General features: G+C 37.7%; 1 long non-coding RNA gene across 1 annotated transcript; it reads right to left on the reverse strand.

Moving 5' to 3' along the window:
- Window positions 1-32: 32 nt before the first annotated feature.
- Window positions 33-15,507, reverse strand: LOC116963170. The gene is made up of 3 exons (XR_004407986.1): window positions 15,211-15,507; window positions 13,610-13,708; window positions 33-115 (listed from the first exon to the last, which is right to left on the reverse strand). It is a non-coding gene; the product is annotated as an uncharacterized LOC116963170 (long non-coding RNA).
- Between the last annotated feature and the right edge of the window lie 3,778 nt (window positions 15,508-19,285).

A 19,285-nucleotide genomic window follows, 5' to 3' on the forward strand; every position in this document is an offset into this window, starting at 1 on the left:
TATCAGTGAATGAAAAATAGCTGGTATGGCTTATACCTGTAGCAGTAGCTTCTTGCTTTGGATCTCAGTCTCCAGTTACTGATGACAGGGTATCTTACCTCCCTTGATCTTCACCCTGCCTCAAAAAAAGAGGGGAAAAAAAAGAAAGCAGGGACATAAAAAATCAGATTAATCAGGTATTACACTAAACTGGCCTAAACTGGAAGTATGGTCTGAAATCTAATCTACTTGGATTGATGCTTTTGCCCTGTACAAAAACTGTCTGAGTAGAGGAGAGAAAGGTAAAAAATCTATGCTGGCTAACATAGCCATTGATTCCCCATGCAGTCCATGGAGAAAGAAGACACATCCAGAATTTTAAGGACAGATATCTAGGTATATCTACATCTCTACTGACTATTTGGAGAGGAGGCATCTCCAAACGAAGGTTCATTACATTTGAGGTGACTATCTGAGGGTAAAGGAACCAATAGGTTTCAGTAGGTCCCAATAGGAAATGCTGTTGCTCAGAAAACTTTCAAGCTATAAAAACGGACTAGCTGGGCTAAGGTGTCTGCTGCCCTAAGCGTCTCCATTCACTTGGGGTTTAGTCACACTCAGAATTTTTAAGGCACTCATTTCAAAACACTATGGTTAAATACTGGAAAATTGGAGACACCAGAACAACTGACTACTTTTGAAAATATCTGGCTTCCAGTCACACAGCAAGAAGCCAAATAGCAGCTGGAGCCACTGACCGTATCTACGTACTGTCTTTGTAAGCCATAAACAAACTCAGACATTGCTTCATCATACAGCTTCAGCAAAGAGGAGCTTAAATTCAGATCAACTCCTCATGGTTTTGACTTCCCACTAGACAAGCCTGCTGCATTGCTCCAGAGTTCAGCTAGCTTGGAGGAAGAGCAAAACACCAGAGAAGATGGTTTGAGGTCTCAAGCCTCTCATTACCATAACAGAATAGGCAGAGCCATAACAGGTATTTACTTAAGAGATTAGATAATACCGACTGCTAGAAAGGTCTCGTTTTAGCCATCTCTATAAGGGTGTAATGTTACTTGCATTTCTAATTATGTATGTATATATATATATATATATGTGCATATAATGGCCTTCTAGTCTTTTAATGTTCTCAATTATTGATTGCCTCAGGCTTTATCTGGATAAGTATATACCAAGCCTATTTTTAATATATATAAAATCACCTGTACAGCAAACAAATTCCTTGTTGGACAGTCATAACTCACTTCTTTCGTAAGCTCTGAAATGCACAAAACTTGGGGCACATGCAATGGCGGTTTAATAACACACAGCTGCACAACACCACAGTCAAGGAAGAAAATGGGCAAAATTCACAAGGCAAAATGCAAGTGCCCAGACTAGAATTTATTCTGATCATAATATTCTATTTTCTGTTACAATGCCAATGGGGAAAAAAGGCATTTTAAAGGGAAAAAAGAAAAAAATATCCTTTGTAATTATCACAAGTGCTTAGAATTACAGTGTGAGTTCTTATTCAAAAGAAAACATGAATAATGGGACTACTCTGTGTTGAGCTGCAAAAACAATTATATCTCGCTGAGTAAAGTCCTACCTCAGAATCTCTTTAGAATTCAAAAGCAACTTGATTAATAGAGCAGACATTCATAATTTTACACTTACATGACTAGATCTAAAACAATTACTTTCATTAACTGCTTAAAAATTACAGTGCTAGAACAATTGTTTAAAACTTGCATGCACTGGCTTTATTATAGCCTGTTTTATTACAATTATGAGTTTTTAATTTCATAAAGAAAGACAGAAGGGAATGACAAAAAAAAAGATTCTAAACAACTGAAAAGATATCTGGTTTGCAGCTGTTTAGCTATACTTTAAAATGAGCTGGTTAATATTCTGAGTTGTCACAGCTGTCACAGACACAGAAAGACATCGAACTTCATGAGCACATTCAAAGCTACACCTTCATTGTCAAGTGCCCTGGCAGGCACAATGTCTTCAGACTCTGAATGTTCAAGCCACAATATAGGCCAACTGGCAATTCTCTTTTTTTCAGTTGCTAATAGGAACAATACATTCTTATCTCAGTAATACTTTGTTAATTAGCGCATGTTTGTAAGACCTGAGCAACTATTGTCTTTCATTCAATAAAAATAGTTACATATCCAATCTCTTATTTTATACAAAACTGAATTTAGAACAAGCATGTTCTTTCTAAATGAAAGAAACCAGTATCAACAAGAGGTTTTTTCCAAGTGTATTAACTTCTGGCTACTTCAGGTTTCTGGCATTCAAGATGTCTAGTTTTCTAATTATTTATTCAATACCCAAATTGGCCATATTTAATTCTCTGCTGGTTTCTTTACTTCTGTTCATTTAAGATTGCTTAGTGATAGGAAAGGTCCACATGGCTAAAATATAGGCTCAGTTCTGTTCTCTTTGAAAATTATATTCAAGTTTCCATAGATGGCACTAAATTTAAGATAAGACCTTGTGACACCAAATCTAAATGGTGTGAAGTTCAAACCAATTCATCAGCGAGACTATTAATCACTGAACACAACAAAGCAATAGAGATATGCAAAATAAAAATCTAACTTGCTATTCATGTCTGTTCTAGAATCTAGAGTCTAGACTTGTTCTAGAATCTAGAGTCTAGACTACAGGATTATATCCAACCATTGGAGCTAACTGAAATAATTTTAGGATTATTTTAAAGCAAATAAGGGAAGATTTTACCAACAGTATATGTCATTTGGAATCAGCTGCTTAACTAGTAACGTGAAAACCTCTCTACCAACCTTTTTTTTTTTTTCTTTGGAGATCCTACAAAAAGCCTCCAATGGTTTAACTTCTCGAAGGAAAAAAAAGGAGACCATAATGTGGCAACTGATCTGTACAATACAGTTTACCTTCACAATATTATTTCAAAGGCAATCCACAATTCTAGTAACAAGGGATACAGTGTAGAAACCACACACATCCTCTGAGTTTAATTTCTGAACAACATAAATTCTCTGAGGCTACATTTTAAACCGAGTCAGCTTATTATAAATGAAATGTATACAAACAACAAATTATGTCAGAGATGTAAACTCAGTAATCATGCTTATGTCTATATCCATACACTATAGAAATCAAATATTACAATCATTCATGGGAATAACACCACAGGCATACACATTCCCACTGAAATTACTGGGTTTACTGATCTGTAAAGCTATTTTACATGTATATATTTCTGTCTCAAGCTTTTAATGACTTCTGCCCGCAAATTACTTTGGCACATCTTGAAGACTGAAGCTGAGCTTCAATGTTCAACACAACTGAAATTTAAGACTAACTATCCATAGGTTTACATTAAGTGTTAAAAAAAAGTTTTAAAACTAGTTTTAAAACATAATAATATCTTTTTGAAGTTCCTTATGCTCGTATCCATCTTTAGGAATGTAGCTAAATTCAAATAAACATCATTCTTGGAAAAGAGTAAGAATGTCAGCCATGTTTTTCCAACTTTTTTTCCTAAAACAACTTGATGGCTATCGGACAACATTTCAACAATATCTACTATCATTGGGAGTTTAAGGCTATGTATAGATAAATCCCCCCATATTTTAATATTTTAAAAATACAGATTTTTCTCATAGTGCTTTTTCATTTCCTTTCATGTATTCAGCTATGAGGAGGAAATGAAAACAGCTGAGTAATGGTACCTAACGTCCTCTGAACTATATCTTTTTTACATACAGGTGAAAGCAGTACAAACTATCCTTACTTTTGGTGAAAAAATGTTCCAGAGACTTCTATTTTCTTTGATTTTCTGGTGTGTGTTGTGGGGTTTTTTAAGGTCCCACAGACAGATTCTGTGGAACACAAGAATATACACCACCATTTTAAAGGAAAACACAGACCATACCTTAAATCTATAATTTTTATTGTGCACTGAGTGAAAAAACAAAACCTGTTATTTTGTCACTAATTCTTTTTCATACCACTGTGTTTATGCTCTTTTAATCATCCAAGCAGCATTAGAATCTCATGCTAACATTCTGGATTTTGGGGAAGAGTAAGTTGTTATGGCATACTGCCTTCTAATTCATGCATCCAAAGGAGGATTGCAGGATATAATCACTTTTTATTCCTTTCCTCATGAAGAAGTTCTGAAGTTCTTCCACAGAGTGGTAACATTTATATCAGTATTGGCCAGTCTACATCACCTTATTTTTCTTCCTCAGTACACAGTGTGAGTGATAACAAACTAATTGAAAGGAGGTTATGGAAAGACTGTCGGGGTCAAAGATACACTTAGTCTCTGGCTCAAGAAGTACTGATGTATAGATAGATGAACGTTCATTTCCAATTTACTATTGACACTGAGCCTCACTAAAAGTCCTAAGGACATGTCTTGGACAGAGCCCTTTACTGGGAATTCTTGTATTTCATAACCATTTAAAAAATGATGGCATATACACTAGTCAAAATTTGTTAAAAAAACATTTGTACAATGAACACTTCTTTACATTTTATCCAGTCTGCTACCAGAAAGTGCTTTGTCAAGCATAAAAATTAATAGTATTTACTGACAATATCTAATTGTAGTAGTCCCTCAAAAAATCACTTTTCCTGTCAAACATTACCACACTAATTATGGGAACAGTTTTCCCTTTTTAATAAATGATAGGGTTCATTACACTGAAGAGTTCAGATCACTTATTAATTCACATGAGTGACAGTGTGAGTCATCAAAAATGCTAAGAGCACTCACTCTAGCATATCAAAGAAGCTATAAAACTCATACTGTTTGTACCATATACCGCATGTACCAAAGGAGTTTGCAGAATACAAAATAGATAACATGCATGTGCGCTCAATTAATACGAATTAGTTTGTGCACCAAACGACCAACTCTAAAATTATTGCCATTTATTGATGGAGTTTGTTCCACTATCAAGCTGACTACGTCCCTCCAGCTTTCAGAGTCAAACACATCAGAAGCTAATAAAGAATATTATATCTTTTATACTATTATCAGAATTACTAGACCCACATTCATCAACCAAGTCAGTATTAATGTACACTAACATAGAACAAAAAAAGGGTCTCTTCCCAGCAAGGTTTTGCCCAGCAAGGTTTTCCCAGCTCTGTTTACTTACAATTCAAACAAGTAGGAATCAGAAGTATGCAAAGTGTGGTATGTAACATAGCTTGTCTCTCTGTCATTCTTTCCACTCTATTGCTAAGGTAGAAATAATTCTTGAAATATACGTTGATATTATTGTGCTTACCTTTACTGACTTTATGTTTAAAAGCACTGTGCATGGTTTGTAGGATTAGGCCAATAATCATACATGAAAATAGGTCCTTTCTTTAGCCAGATGATTGAAATAACAATAATCTTTCTCTGGAGCCATTCTTGGGAAATTTCCAGCCTGATTTCATGGACAAAAATAGTTCATATAGCTCAAAAAAGTTTCCAAGCCTTTTCATGATTATCCAAGCCTAAATAAAGCCTCAGAACCTTTAGATGTTCCAACATCCTGGATCTACAGCACATGTACTATAACTTAATATGACAAAAGCTACTTGAATTAATTTGATTTGCATGGTATCTTCAGGAGACACATGCAATAGAGACACCATGGGTCCTCATGTCAAAGCTAATGCAATAAGCAGCTCAGCAATTCTTTAAAGTGGCTTTTGTATTATTTGCAAAGAATCTGTTCTTCTGTGTCTCTGTTGCATCAAAGTGAGAAAATAAAAAAGATTCTGCTCTTTATCATCTTGTACTAGAAAATACTTTATTGTAGTAGAAAATTCTCTCTCATGCTCTCTCAAGGGCCATGTGAAGGAAGAAAGTGCAATGCACAGCCTCCGTTTATTGAGAGATTAGCTTTTGATGGATGGCACCATGAAAAATGTAAAGCAAAAGCATCAGAAATAGTTTGCAAGAAGTTTAGGGTACCCATTTATTTTTATTTTCACTTGAGATTCCATCTAAGTGAAAGTAAGGTTTAGGTGAATATAAGACATAAAGGGGCTCGTACAGAAACAAATCTTGATGCTTTTAATACAGTGGTAGATAGTACCATTGTTCTGGAAAAGATGTTTTCTGTCCCCTAGACAACGCTCCTTGTGTATGTCATAAATCACAACAAACACAAAAAAAGGTTCACTACTGCTCTGAGAGGGAAGGTACCTGTGTAATTATTTATATTGTGCACATCACCTCGGTATCAAAGCATGACATACTTGGTATAGCCTCTTTATCAAAGGGATTATGAATTCTGTCTTGGCCTAAATGGACTGGGGACAAAACTGCAGAGCAAAGCTACAGAATGTTAGTGCTACAGACTTGAATGTGCACAACACACTTCAGAGAGATGATGAAGAAACACCACATGCTCTCCTCCAAAGTATGCACTGAATCATAGAACGCTTTGGGTTGGAAGGGACCTTTAAAGATCATCTAGTCCAAACCCCCTGCTATGGGCAGGGACATCATTCAATAGAATTAGGTTGCTCAAAGCCCTGTCCAACCTGATCTTGAACACTTGTGATGATGGAGCATCCACAACTTCTCCAGGCAACAGGTTCCAATATCTCACCACCCTCACTGTAGAAAATTTCTTCCAATCTAAACCTACCCTCTTTCAGTTTAAAACCATTGCCCCTTGTCAATACAGGACAAGACTCTCCCTTTATATACCGAATGGACACAATAAGGTCTCCCCAGAGACTTCTCTTCTGCAGGCTGAACCACCACAACTCTCTCAGCCTGTCTTTATAAAAGAGGTGGTCCATCCCTCTGGTAATTTTTGTGGCCCTTCTCTGGACCTGCGCTAACAGGTATATGTCTTTCTGGTACTGGGCGCCCCAGAACTGGACACCCCAGAACTGGACACTGTACTCTAGGTGGCATCTCACAAGAGCAGAGAAGAAGGGGAGAATCACCTCCCTCAACCTGTTGGCCATGCTTCTTTTTATCTTACCCAGGATACAGATAGCTATGGTGTTTGTGCAGAGTGATTGGCTTTCTGGACCGTGAACACACATTGCCAGCTCATGTCCAATTTTTCAACCACCAGTATCCCCAAGTCCTTCTTCACAGGACTGCCATCAATCCCTTCATCCCCCAGCCTGTATTTCTGCTTGGGATTGCCTGGACCCATGTGCAGGACCTTGCACTTGGCCTTGTTGAACCTCATGAGGTTTGCATGGGCCCACTCCTCAAGTCTGTCAAGGTCCCACTGGATGGCATCCCTTCTCTCTAAAAAATCAAAAGATGAAAAATGTTTTTTCATGTTTCACAGATGAAAGATGGTTTTGATAGAGTTCAAACCTTAAACATTCATTTTGAAAGCAGAAACTTATTTTATATTAATCCATATCCATAATCAGTAAGTTGAAACTTTTTTGTTGTTGTTTTTTGTAAAATACAAAGTATATCACATTTCAGTTGTACATATTCAATGCATAAGGAAAATGTAATACATACACACATCTTTCCTAGAGCTAGTTACAAGAAGTTAGATATTCCAAAAAGATAATGAAGTTTGGAACATCCTAAGAAATGCTTTTTTACAATTCCCACCTACTTTCAGTTAAAAAAACCCAAAACACATAATGCAATTTTTTACATGTAATGAACATGTAGTAAGAATGTTGACATTTAGCCAAAAAAAGTCTCTTTCATTTGGTTTCAACTTTTCCCTCCTCACAAATACAGAGACGTTCTAAATCAAACCAGTCAAATGATGCTTCAGGATTTTTTCCCATGTATTGACTGAAATAAATTCTGGATTCACAATTTTCAGAAGGAAAATTCAAGTTTTCAGTGAAATTGCCATTTTAGTATGTAAGAAGCATGTAATTTCACCATATTCTCTCTCATGAGAAAATATTCCTTGAGGAGGGATCTCCATCAACCCACTATTTTAACAGCAGTTCAAGATATATTTCTCAGTGGAAAAAGGGACCACAAAAAGTGTGACAATGTGCTATGCAAAAACTTCTGAGAAATGCAGTGTTGTACAAAGTATATCAACACACAATTCAAGATGAAAACATAAATAGCAACTGAACAAGTAGCTTGATGAACATAAGAGGGTTCTTTGTGATAATTTTTGAAAAACAATCTTTCTTTTGGAGTCTAGACAGCCATAAGTCAGTCAAGTAACGTCTAACAAAGATACTTGATCCAGTAATACCATGGGTAAAAAAGAGATTGTTCCAAATCTTATTCCTGTGGCCAGCAGCTACCAAGGAAAAAATACAGGGGATTACATCAAATTAAACTGGACTTTTTATTTTTTTTTTTTTCTCTCTACATAAACTCATTCCCTTCAGAAATTAGCAAATACCTCCCTATTTGCAATTAGTTATCAGTGGTTGTAAATTATCAAGATTTCTGCAGCGAGTCCCCCTCAGATGGGTTATTTCTTTCAAGGGAAAGCCAATTTCAATCACATATTAAACATACCCTTTCCACCCTACTGGAGCTTCCCTTTTTATCATCTAACCTACAGATTTTGAAATCCTGATGGAATTGAACCCAAACCCTAAATTACTCCTTTAAGCAGCCGTTACAAGTTCAGGTGCTGAAAACTGGAAACAATGAAAGATTAACCCCATTTTACTACACTTCCGCGGCCAGAAGACAGCTCTGAAGCCCTGTGCCAGCACTGGCCGTTGTTCACTGAAGAGCACACAACACTCAGCAGGGCCCATGGCACCTAATCCATGCAGCGCTCATCGTCCCCCCTGACACCCTTACTCTCAGGCCCATGGCTGTGCAGGCCTGGGCAAGCTAGCAACAGGGAGGGGGACCAAGGCAAAACTCCCAGTTTGAAGGGGGGCTAGCGATTAACCCCGGGAGCAATGGGGAGAGGCTGGGGGGTAAGGCAGGCCGCAGCCGCCCCACTGCCCGCTGGGGGTTGCTAGGCAACTCGGGCCTACCGCTGCCCCCCGCGCCTTCAGCGCAGGCTGGGGGGGTTCGGGGAGCCGCACGGGGACAGGGTTTTTCATCGGGCTACGGAAAGCCAGGCATGCACATCCATTATTGTAAATAAGGGGGGGAACAGCCACAGTGTCACTCCACTTTCTGATTCAGAACGTTCAGCGGGTAGCAGGTTTTCTGTGGGTTTTTTTAATGTAACTGACAAAACCTGGCAACAATACACAGTGTAAAAAGTGACATTTTGACTCTAAGGGAGGAATTATTTGCAGTTTGTTTTGAACAGAAGCTTAGTTCATGTCAGATGTGAACCTCCAGACAATCATTAGTTTAAACTGCCTGCTATGTGTTTAAAAATTTCAGTCAATTTAGAACTGATCTGAATTGCAAATGGGATGGTAATAAGCCATTAGGGAACAACATATCTCTCTTTCACACTTGCAACCCTCTGCTTTAAGGGGCCTTGACTGCACTGAAATATGAAAATACCATTTTAGTCATGCATATTGCCAACAAACATGGAAATGAAGGAGGTCCAAACTTGGAAAGTGGCACTTGGAGCTGCCACTGGAGCAAAGAAAAGGGTGTAGCTCGTCCTTTGAAGAAGAGGCAGCAGTTAATTTTCCACAGAATAAATAGTCTGACTTGCTGATGGCACAGTAAAACAGAGGCCTGGTACCTGACTAGTTCTGGGTTATTTTGATTTCTGAGGATCTGAGGCATTTCTCATCCTCTGTGAAATCATTTTTGTGAACAAGCATAGTCACCTAAGGTCTTCTGCACAAAATTACCTGTAGTTCCTCAAAATCAGCTGTCTAACAACCTTCTGTGTTCAAATGAGTGAAAAGATACAAGTTTTTTCATTCCTGAGCTCTCAGCTCAAGACAGGCCTCTGCAATACACAGATCCATTGACTAAGAAGGCATCTGCACAACTGAAACAGATTAAATATCTTTTAGATGACAGCATTAAGCATCGTAGGTCCTATCCCAAGATCTTTTCCCACTAAAGAACATTATGAATCACCTACAGATGTTTTATAGGTGTTTCATATGTGGAAAGACTTTCTTCTACAGCCTTATAGCCCCTCTATAACCACTCTTGGGTAGTCATCACTGGCTCTTTATGCTGCCTCACAAAATTATATACCTTATAAAACTCATCTCTTTCATGATTTCTTGAGTCTGCAGCTGAGGCTGACTCTATGTCTCACCATACTAGCTGATAAGCAACCTACTCTCTACATTCAAGCAGATTCCCATGCAGCTATGATGAAGGGAGAAATGCAGACTTCTGATCTGCATCTGTAAAAGTTGAATGCTGGTGCCTTAGTACCAACCAGCGCAGTAGATGTTCCTACACTGTTGGATACTCTTGCAACCCTAGAGTTAACAGTTTCCTAATAGGATTCTGGGACTTCTTCCCCGCTGAAGCTATATGTCTAAATACAGCTCCTGGAGCTGTTTCTAGAGAACCTCTTTGTTGAGGGGGTACTAGCTCAGAGACACCTACAGCAGACTGGAGAGTCTCATCTCATGGGAGGTCCAGCTGACCCAAATGCTGCTGTGCTAGCACACATGCTGGACTGGATTTCTGCAAAACATGCCTTTGTTCTTAGGAGAGTATTAAAGCAGATAGCCCATTAATTCTTTCATGGCATATCCACTCAACCCCCTCTGTTTTCAGAGATAACACCTTGAAACTGCTGAATGCAGGTGAATTTGAATATTACACCACATCTCAGCTTTCCTAGAAGGTTCATGTCAGCCTCTGCCCAGCTGACAATATACTAGAAAGGGGATGCTTGCACAGTACCTTCACTGAACTGCCATGCAGCAGAAAGCAAATGGGCAAGGTCAAATAGGTCAAAGTTAGTCTGCTGAGCCAGATACTTTGCATAAGAAAGGGGGAGCTAAGCAAGAAAAATGCAACTCAGGTAAAACTATGGGAGCAGACCAGTAGTACAAGAGCTTGATTAACCCACTTTCCACCCAGGACTGAAAAAAGACTCTCAGTCTGGGCCTCTCTGCCTCAAATTGTACGGGATACCACACATCTAAACCAACCTTAACATGGGCTGATTCTATTGATGCAGTCTTCTAAATCTTGGTGTATATATACACCTAAATATACACATGTATAACTTATTCCACTTCAACACTTAAAAGAAATTCTATTGCATGAATATTAAAAACAAAGTGACAAAATATTTTCAATATTCAAAATTTAATGTAAAAAGACTGTAGAAATATGAATATGCTTCATATAGGGAAAACCTGAGCTTTTGTTTTGGATTACTTCTTCAAGGACAGGTACACCTAAAACTACTTAAATACGCAAATTTTGCAGACAATTCTGCACCAGCAAAATTAAAGAATTCTGAACTCTATATTTCCTGGGAAGACAGCCGACTTCATCTCCCTCAAAGGCACATGAAATAAATTAACCCTTTCCAATTATGCTTGCAAGGTATATTTGGGGTAACAACTCCCTACTTTCATACATACATGTGTGGAACTTCCACTCATTTTAGTGAGATAAAAGACGTTTCCAATTTGGATCTTTGAAAGGATCTGACAGTCAGTATTTATTATTATAGAAAAGATTAAGAACAGTCCTACTGAACTCTAATATTTAAAGACTTACTCCTTTCAGAAGTGATATTATGGCACAGGACAATTAACATATTCCCAGAAGTATATCTTTCAAGAAAAAAATTTCCTGTGATAAATACAGGATTAAAGATGGTATTATACATTAATTCTGATGGAAATTAAGAAGTTAAATACTTCCAGATCTAAACTCTAGCTACTTACAATTTCCCTAGCAAATGCAAAGTTATTAAAAAAAAAAAATCAAGCTTTTCTATCATTGCATTGGGTTTAAGCAAGACAGCATACAGAATAAGAAACTCAGAATCTAGCAAAATATTGTAAGGGGAAAAAATTCAGAAATCCTTTGGTCTCTGATCCTTTTTTAGTGACTTTAGGCAGTTCTGTATTTTTATGTCCTTAAATGAGGTATTCAGTATTCATTCCATCAATTACTCTGTCAAAGTATTTACATGCCAAAGTGCATGCTCTAAACATATTTTATTTTCCACACACAATTGTTTAATCATCATAAATGGGTTCTTCCATATACAAACTACCCCCTGCACATACACCTGCATAATCTGGCAGTTTAAAGATATATGTAATATAGGGGAATTGTTGACATTTACATATCTGCTCCATTTGTATTTGAAAAATGACTTCCATGTAGAAGGTTCTTATCCTTATTTGACATGTGGCACAGGCCAGAGATCTGCAGTTGTAATTACTGAAATGAAACCAACACAAACAGCGAAAGGGAATGATACGTGCAACTTGGGAGATGTGATTTCATAGACTTTTAAGCATGTGTGTGTGTGATAGTCGTACACTTTTTGTGTCAGATATTTGGCTATCTCAATATTACTTTTCACATGACATAGTCCTGAGAGCATGTAGTATAAATTATCATATATCAGTTATGAAAAGATAATCATGTGAATGGAATCTGAAAGGCAAACAATCATCTCTCAGCTGCAATTGACCATAATCCAAACACAGAGTAATATTTTGGTTTGGTTAGAGAAGAATGCTAGAGGAATCAAAGGCTCAGACCTACATTCCCTCCTTGTGTGGATACTCCTATTGACTTCAGTGGGATGACTAATGTAATATGGTATAAACAATCAATACTATATTTTAATCCCCAAAGAATACTCATGTTCAGAAAAAATACAGAAGAGAATATTATTAACACTGACCTGACATACTTGAAAAGAGAAATGAAGAAAGGTTTGTTGTTTGCATCCCCAGTTACCTTGTACCAGCTAACTGGGTCACAGCTTTCAGCATGAAGTAGAGACCAGACCACCATCTGCTAAGTAAAAATTGGCATAATACAGAGTAGATGATTCATGAGAGGAAAGGCTTATGTACTTTGTCAATGCAGAACTGAGTAAAGTGGGGAGCAGAATCGTCCCTTCAGAATAATCAATATTCTATCTCTCAATGCACTCTACAGATAACTCAAAAGATTGTGTAGCTTCAGTGAAGGTTCACAGCAAAGCCACAAAGGAATTTGATGTATGTGCTTTACTAGGACTGGATGCACTGCCTATATGAGGTTCTGCACTGAGATTGTCCTCCATCTTGATATTCAGACAGGATGCTAACACAGGATTACCCTCATTCACCTACTGCAACTGCTCTGGGCTGGTGGCAATGAGAGTAACCTGCCATAGAAGAGCAGTCTATAAAATTGACAGGAAGTACAGAACTATAGTGCAAATATATCCTTTCTCTCAAGTAAAAGCAAGCAAAGACAGGTTTAGGTGATATGCAAATCAAGCCTCATAAGTACTGAAGAGGTTTCCTGACCAGTAGTTCAAAAGGTAAACATACCTCTTCTAGAAACAGCTTTGAGTGAAAATACTGATATGCACTCATTTCATTAGAAGGGGTTTTTCCAAATAGAAGACTTGTAGAGAGAAGCACTATGCACTAAGAATCATTCAAATTCTTCCAGAGAACAGCAAATTCTTATCACAGTACTCCCAGTGGGAAGACAGAGACGTTTTGGAGCACAGAGTCCCACCTCTTACAATGTTGCTGATTTTGGAGTACCCACCTGAAGTCCATCCAAGCTGCTTTGTGGTATCCTGTTGCTGAATTCATGCTACGGCTGCTGTGGTGGATAGAACCTGCTGTCCTTCCCATAAAGTTGGACCTGAATGTGGAATCGCATACAAGAGGTGATGTATAAACACAGACTTGCACAAAGCCCCATATGGTTTCCAAAAAGAAAGATGGAAAAAATTAAGGCAGCTGCTTCCCACAGCCACCATCTGGATGCAGGAAGTGGGGAAATCTGCATGAAGAGTGCCTCCTCCATGCATATCTACAGAATTGAATCCTGCCCTTTATTTTCCATCTTCCAAACATAGTTTTTATTTAGTCAAAGAATAAGACATGACAGAATGCATGTGGATATGAGACAACATGTGCCTTAGGGCTAGTAAGAGAGGGAGGTGAAGGTGACAACCCCAAATGTGAAGACAATGATGCAAAACGCCTTTCATCTCATGCAGACACAACCTAGAAGTCCTGTTGTTGTGAACATAAAGTCTTGAACAACACATAATAATAATAATAATAAATAATAATTAATAATAATATTTTTAAAATCCTTCCCCTGATGACTCTGTATAAAATTTTCTATCCTCACTGACAAAAAATAGAACCTAAAGAAACAAGTGGACAAAAATAATCACAAAAGAACTGCTTTTAAAGCTGAGCAGGCCATGCTATGGTAATGTACAGAAAGGAATGACTATGTTACTGGATCACAGCATTATCAAATGACTGTTCAGAGACAGAATGCAGTGTGAAGCCATAACATCTTGCTGTATGTCATTGTGGTCACTGCTGTCCTCTCTGCTTCGTTCACTTCGCTGAACTGGTGCGTGGGTGGGACTTGCTTTCAGCTGACATTTATTTCCATTCTATTTCATTAATGCACAATGCTAAACTGCCTTATTCTTTCTAACGTGTCCAAGCCTCCAAACTCTCAGTCATATACACATAGTTTTTCCCTCAGTGCTATGACATAATTTAAGAAAAATGGGATTCAACACATAAATAAGGGTTTCTATGAGTAAGACCACATCTCATGCCTTAAAATATGTTTAAGATGGTATATATCTGTTTCACAGTGAAGTACCAAATATACTGGAAGTAATTGTTCCTGTAGTGAGTTTCAATAATATTACGCAGATCTACTTTGCAGTTTTTCTTTATGCTTTATAGTGACTTGGTAAAATGTATGTTTCATTCTTGAAGAGCTCTTACATAAGAAAAAGAGGACTTGTTATTCAGAGACTGACACCTCTCTTCCATTCCTTTCCCTCCCCCTCTAAAAATGCAACCTGCAAGAAAGAAACGTAAAATCTCTCATGGTATAACAGTTTTGTTTTGTTTCTAATACTGAAATGTGGTGGGAGCTGAGAGTGCTCAGGGGGTTTTTCATTTGTTTGCAGGTTTGCTTTGTTGTTTGTTTTTTTTTTTTTTTTTTTAAATAATTTAGCAAAATATGAACTTTTGTAAATGGTGAAAACACATTTCTCTACATCCTGAAAGGCCTTCCCATAGATGAGTGTTTAGAAACTGGTCATTCTGGAGCTGGGCTATGTCTGACAAATAGAACGTGTCCAGAAAATGGGGAAATATTACCTGAAGGTGATCAAGGACTGTTTCCATGACAACAGCTCTGAGGACAAGACATCCACTGGAGTGGCAATCCATCTGTCCATGTATCCATGTGCCTTATGGACAGGATAAGGATTCATCCACAGAGCAGTAGCAGAAAAGATGACATATCTTCGTGATTCAAGGAGGTAGATGGTGTGATTATAAAGCAGTCAGCTGGCTCACTGCCTGGAGCAGCTGGAGAGGACTGGTGTTAGAAGTACCAGGAAGGATGGATTTCAGCAAGGTGGTGGGCAAGCAGTAAGCCAACAGTAGACTGGACCCTTCCTGCTGAAAAAAAAGTGAGAAATATCAGCAGTTCAGAGGTAGCTATGGGGCATGCGCTACCAGAAGAAAAGAAGATTGTGGGAATGGGTATGCGTTCTAAGGGTTAACCTTAAACACAGCTGTGCACTTCACTGGCATATAAACCTAACATACTTCAGGCAGGTGAGTTGTGCAATGGAGAATACAGAAGCATAAAAGTCTATCTTGTGGTACTAAGTCCATTAACATTAGAATTAGATATGTCATCTCCACCCAGTATGCATTATTTTACTCATCATTACATATTTATTCCTTTATCGGATTTTTGTTTAAATGAGCTTCACTGAACACAAAAGACCTGAATAATTTGATATGCAATAAACGTGTCCTTGTCGCCTTATTATTTCCTTAAATAGAGAAAAGAATATGGTTAGATTAGCTGAAATGACAATTCAATGTCTTATATTAAGTTCACTGGGTTACAGAGGGAAACATTCATGCACTCTCAAATGAAAGGGTTCAAAAAAATGACAGAAGGTATAGTTAATTAGTTGACTGGATTATTCAATCCTTGCATAAAGGCATGAGCTCTGCTTTAGTGAAGAAGCAAGCACTGACAGAAGTTAATGCCTTGGAGATTCTTCTTCAAACATTTTAACTCTTGTCAGAATTATAATTGCATTCATATGAGATTTCTTGTATTTAGTATAACAGGGGGTTGATCATTTTTCACCTGGTAGGAGTTTTTCAGCTAGAAAAGGGAACCAAATAAACAGAACAAAACACAAGTGGATGACATCCATCAGGAGCAATTGTGTAGGTGCTGTACAAAACACCTTTCAGAAACATTACTTGTCTCAAAGGCACTTACAGTATAAGTGGGACAAAAAATAACAAACGGAAAAAGATAGACAGATGGAAGAACAAAGAAGCAGTGACACAGTTGGTCAGTGTGATAGGCAGCATTCTCAGCACATCCCCAGTCTGACAGCTGTCAAAATTTTAATAAACTTCACAGCAAAATAGAGTTTTAAAGAGACAGCTAAGGAAAATCTCTTACAAAAAAGTGAGGTGAGACAAGCTAAAAATCTAAAATCTGTGAAACATTTAGCTTTTTTTGCTCTGAGACTCCTTACTCCTAAAGGAATAAAGAAAATTATTTGTTTTTCTGATGTCTGGATTCCTAGATCCATACCCGAGCATGACACATTTTCTTCTCATTCGTTGATGGTCTGTATTGTCTTAATGTAATTGAAGAAACCCTTATTTTCACTTCAAATTCCCTTGCCTCATAGAAAATTGACATGCCATCCTATAAGAAGAAAGCTCCTTTTGCTCTGAACACATGTTTACCATCTCCAGGCATGCCAGACATTTGCAAGGTGTCAGCTGTGAAGGAAACATGAATGTGTTCACATGATCAACAGCTGCACTGTGAAAATGCCTGTGGGGATGGGGAAATATTCTAGACCCCTACCCACATCTCTACATGCTGTGAGGTGATTAAAAGAATAGGCCTAGGAGTTACCAGGGAACCAAAAGTTATTTAGGGAAGAAAAAAGACAGGAACCAATTTTCTATGACATTCAGAAGGGAAGAGATTGTATTATTATTACAGGACTCTTGTAAAACAAGTATTCCTAACAGCACTGTTCTCTCAACTCTAAGCAGCAAAAATCAAACCCGGACTTTGAAACGGTGATATTATGACCCATAACATTGTCTGAAAGTCTGTTAGTAATCCTTCTAGCTATATACAGAATCATATACATCTTTTCTAAAGCTTGAGAACACTTTGTGAGTTACTGCTTCATTTACTAAGCCAGAACTCAATACAACACACTTTCTAAACAAGGCTCCATCATTTAGCTCTCTACTTTATATCCAGAACTCATTAGGACAATATTTGCAGTCAAGTCATAGTCACTTAAAATGTACATTTAAATAGTATGATATTGTGTTGGCAAAGACTGAATATAGAGAGACTCGTGCAAAAAAAAAAAAAATATTTACAAATTAAGAAATAATGAGATTAGTATTGCTGTTTGTTTCCCTTGAGTGTCCATACCCTCCCACCTATTCTGCATGTAAAACTGGATGAAGAACAAACATCATGGGAAGACTTCCAGTGATCTAGATCAGTAATAGGATGTACTATAGAATAATAGAAATTCTGGGGGATGGAGAGAGAAAATAAATTAAGAGAAGCAGAATTATTTATAATGGAAGCTACTCTTGTCTCCCTAGGATTCAGCATCTTAGATTTATGTTTGCTTCCTCTCACTGGTCTGCCTCATTTCTATTGTTTTGTTTCTGCTATGACACAGCAGGCTCTTGCAAAAGGGTGTAATTTGCACCAACTTTCAAATAATATCATATTAGTGATAGGTCTACTATTTCAGTTAATCCAGGTTGAAGTTCTACAAAATGATTTCTAAGTCAAAAAAGAAACCTTTAAATAGCCTTCAGTAAGCACGGTACATTTTAATGTACATTTGGTATTAGTGTCATTCCCCTTTATACACACAAGCTGTACAAAAAGAGGATTTGTGGCTGCTCCTCCAAGGATCTATAGGAGGAAAATTGGCTCACCACATTTGATGCTTCTTCTCCCTTACAGAAGAACAGTAGTTTGACATGTTGCAAGTCACTGTGTTACAAGCACAAACAAACTCTGGCACCTTGTCAGTAATTCCTGACCCTGTGTGCACAGTATTACACTGGCAAGAGATTACTCAAGGACACAGGTGGCAGAGTCATTTTCCACAAGTCTCACAGGTCAGCACCAGATACTGTCCTTGTAAGCTGGAGACAGTTGACCTGATACCACGTATATCCAAACCTTCCCCTGTTTGAAGGCTAATTTCAGCAATAGATTTTATTGTTTTCCTGCATGGTTTCCCTCCTCTGTATATAAGATATCAGTTGTCTAATTGTGCAGTTTACCAAGCTTTCATTCTCCTCCACCTGGAACCAAAGCCAGCCTTGTGCACTGAGTTTCAACAACTCCAATGAAAATATTCTCAGGTCAGAGCACTGCAGAGGTTCTACTTGCTGATGTCATGCTGAGGAGTTCAAAAGGTTCCAGTCACTCTGCAATATTACACTGCCAACCCCTAAGATAACATCCCTGAATGGTCATACTGAAAGGCATACCTACTCTAAGATCTGTTCAAATATTTAATAATTAATGTTTGGATAAATTACCACTAGTTTTGTTTAATAAAAAGTATTCCAGTTAAACAAGGGCTCATCATTCTGATTTTGCTTCCTACCGGTAAAACATTCCCTTATCAATGGAACACATTAAATGCTGAAGAATTTTCTGGTCTGCAGTCCTTGAGTTTGTTGACGATAGATGCTCTTTCACTGTCCTGCAGATACCCATCTAAGCATATGTTACAGGCAAAAGCATCACCCAAATTCCATTTGGTATTATCAAATCTGCAGAAACCACTTCCCATTCAAGAATTAACCATTAGACTTGAAAAAGCCAACTGCCTAAGAGAAGAATCTCAGATTATCACAAAATGACCCTTCATTTCAGTTTGCTGTGTGAAAAATTAGAAATCGTTGTGAAAATATTTATCATAGACAACTACTGATGTAAATCATAAACAAAGATGTCTATGTCAGAGAACACATCCTGCTTTTCACTTATCGAGGATTTTTCCTTGTATTTGGCAATATGATTATTTATGTCCTCAACTTTACATACAGGGCAGTCATTAAAAGGAAGATATTATCTCTGCCCTAACCTTCAGTCTAAACTGGACACTGGCAAAGCAGCTCA

The sequence above is a fragment of the Tyto alba genome, unplaced genomic scaffold (assembly GCF_018691265.1).
Source record: "Tyto alba isolate M040663 unplaced genomic scaffold, T.alba_DEE_v4.0 Super-Scaffold_48, whole genome shotgun sequence".
Taxonomy (NCBI): Eukaryota; Metazoa; Chordata; class Aves; order Strigiformes; family Tytonidae; genus Tyto; species Tyto alba.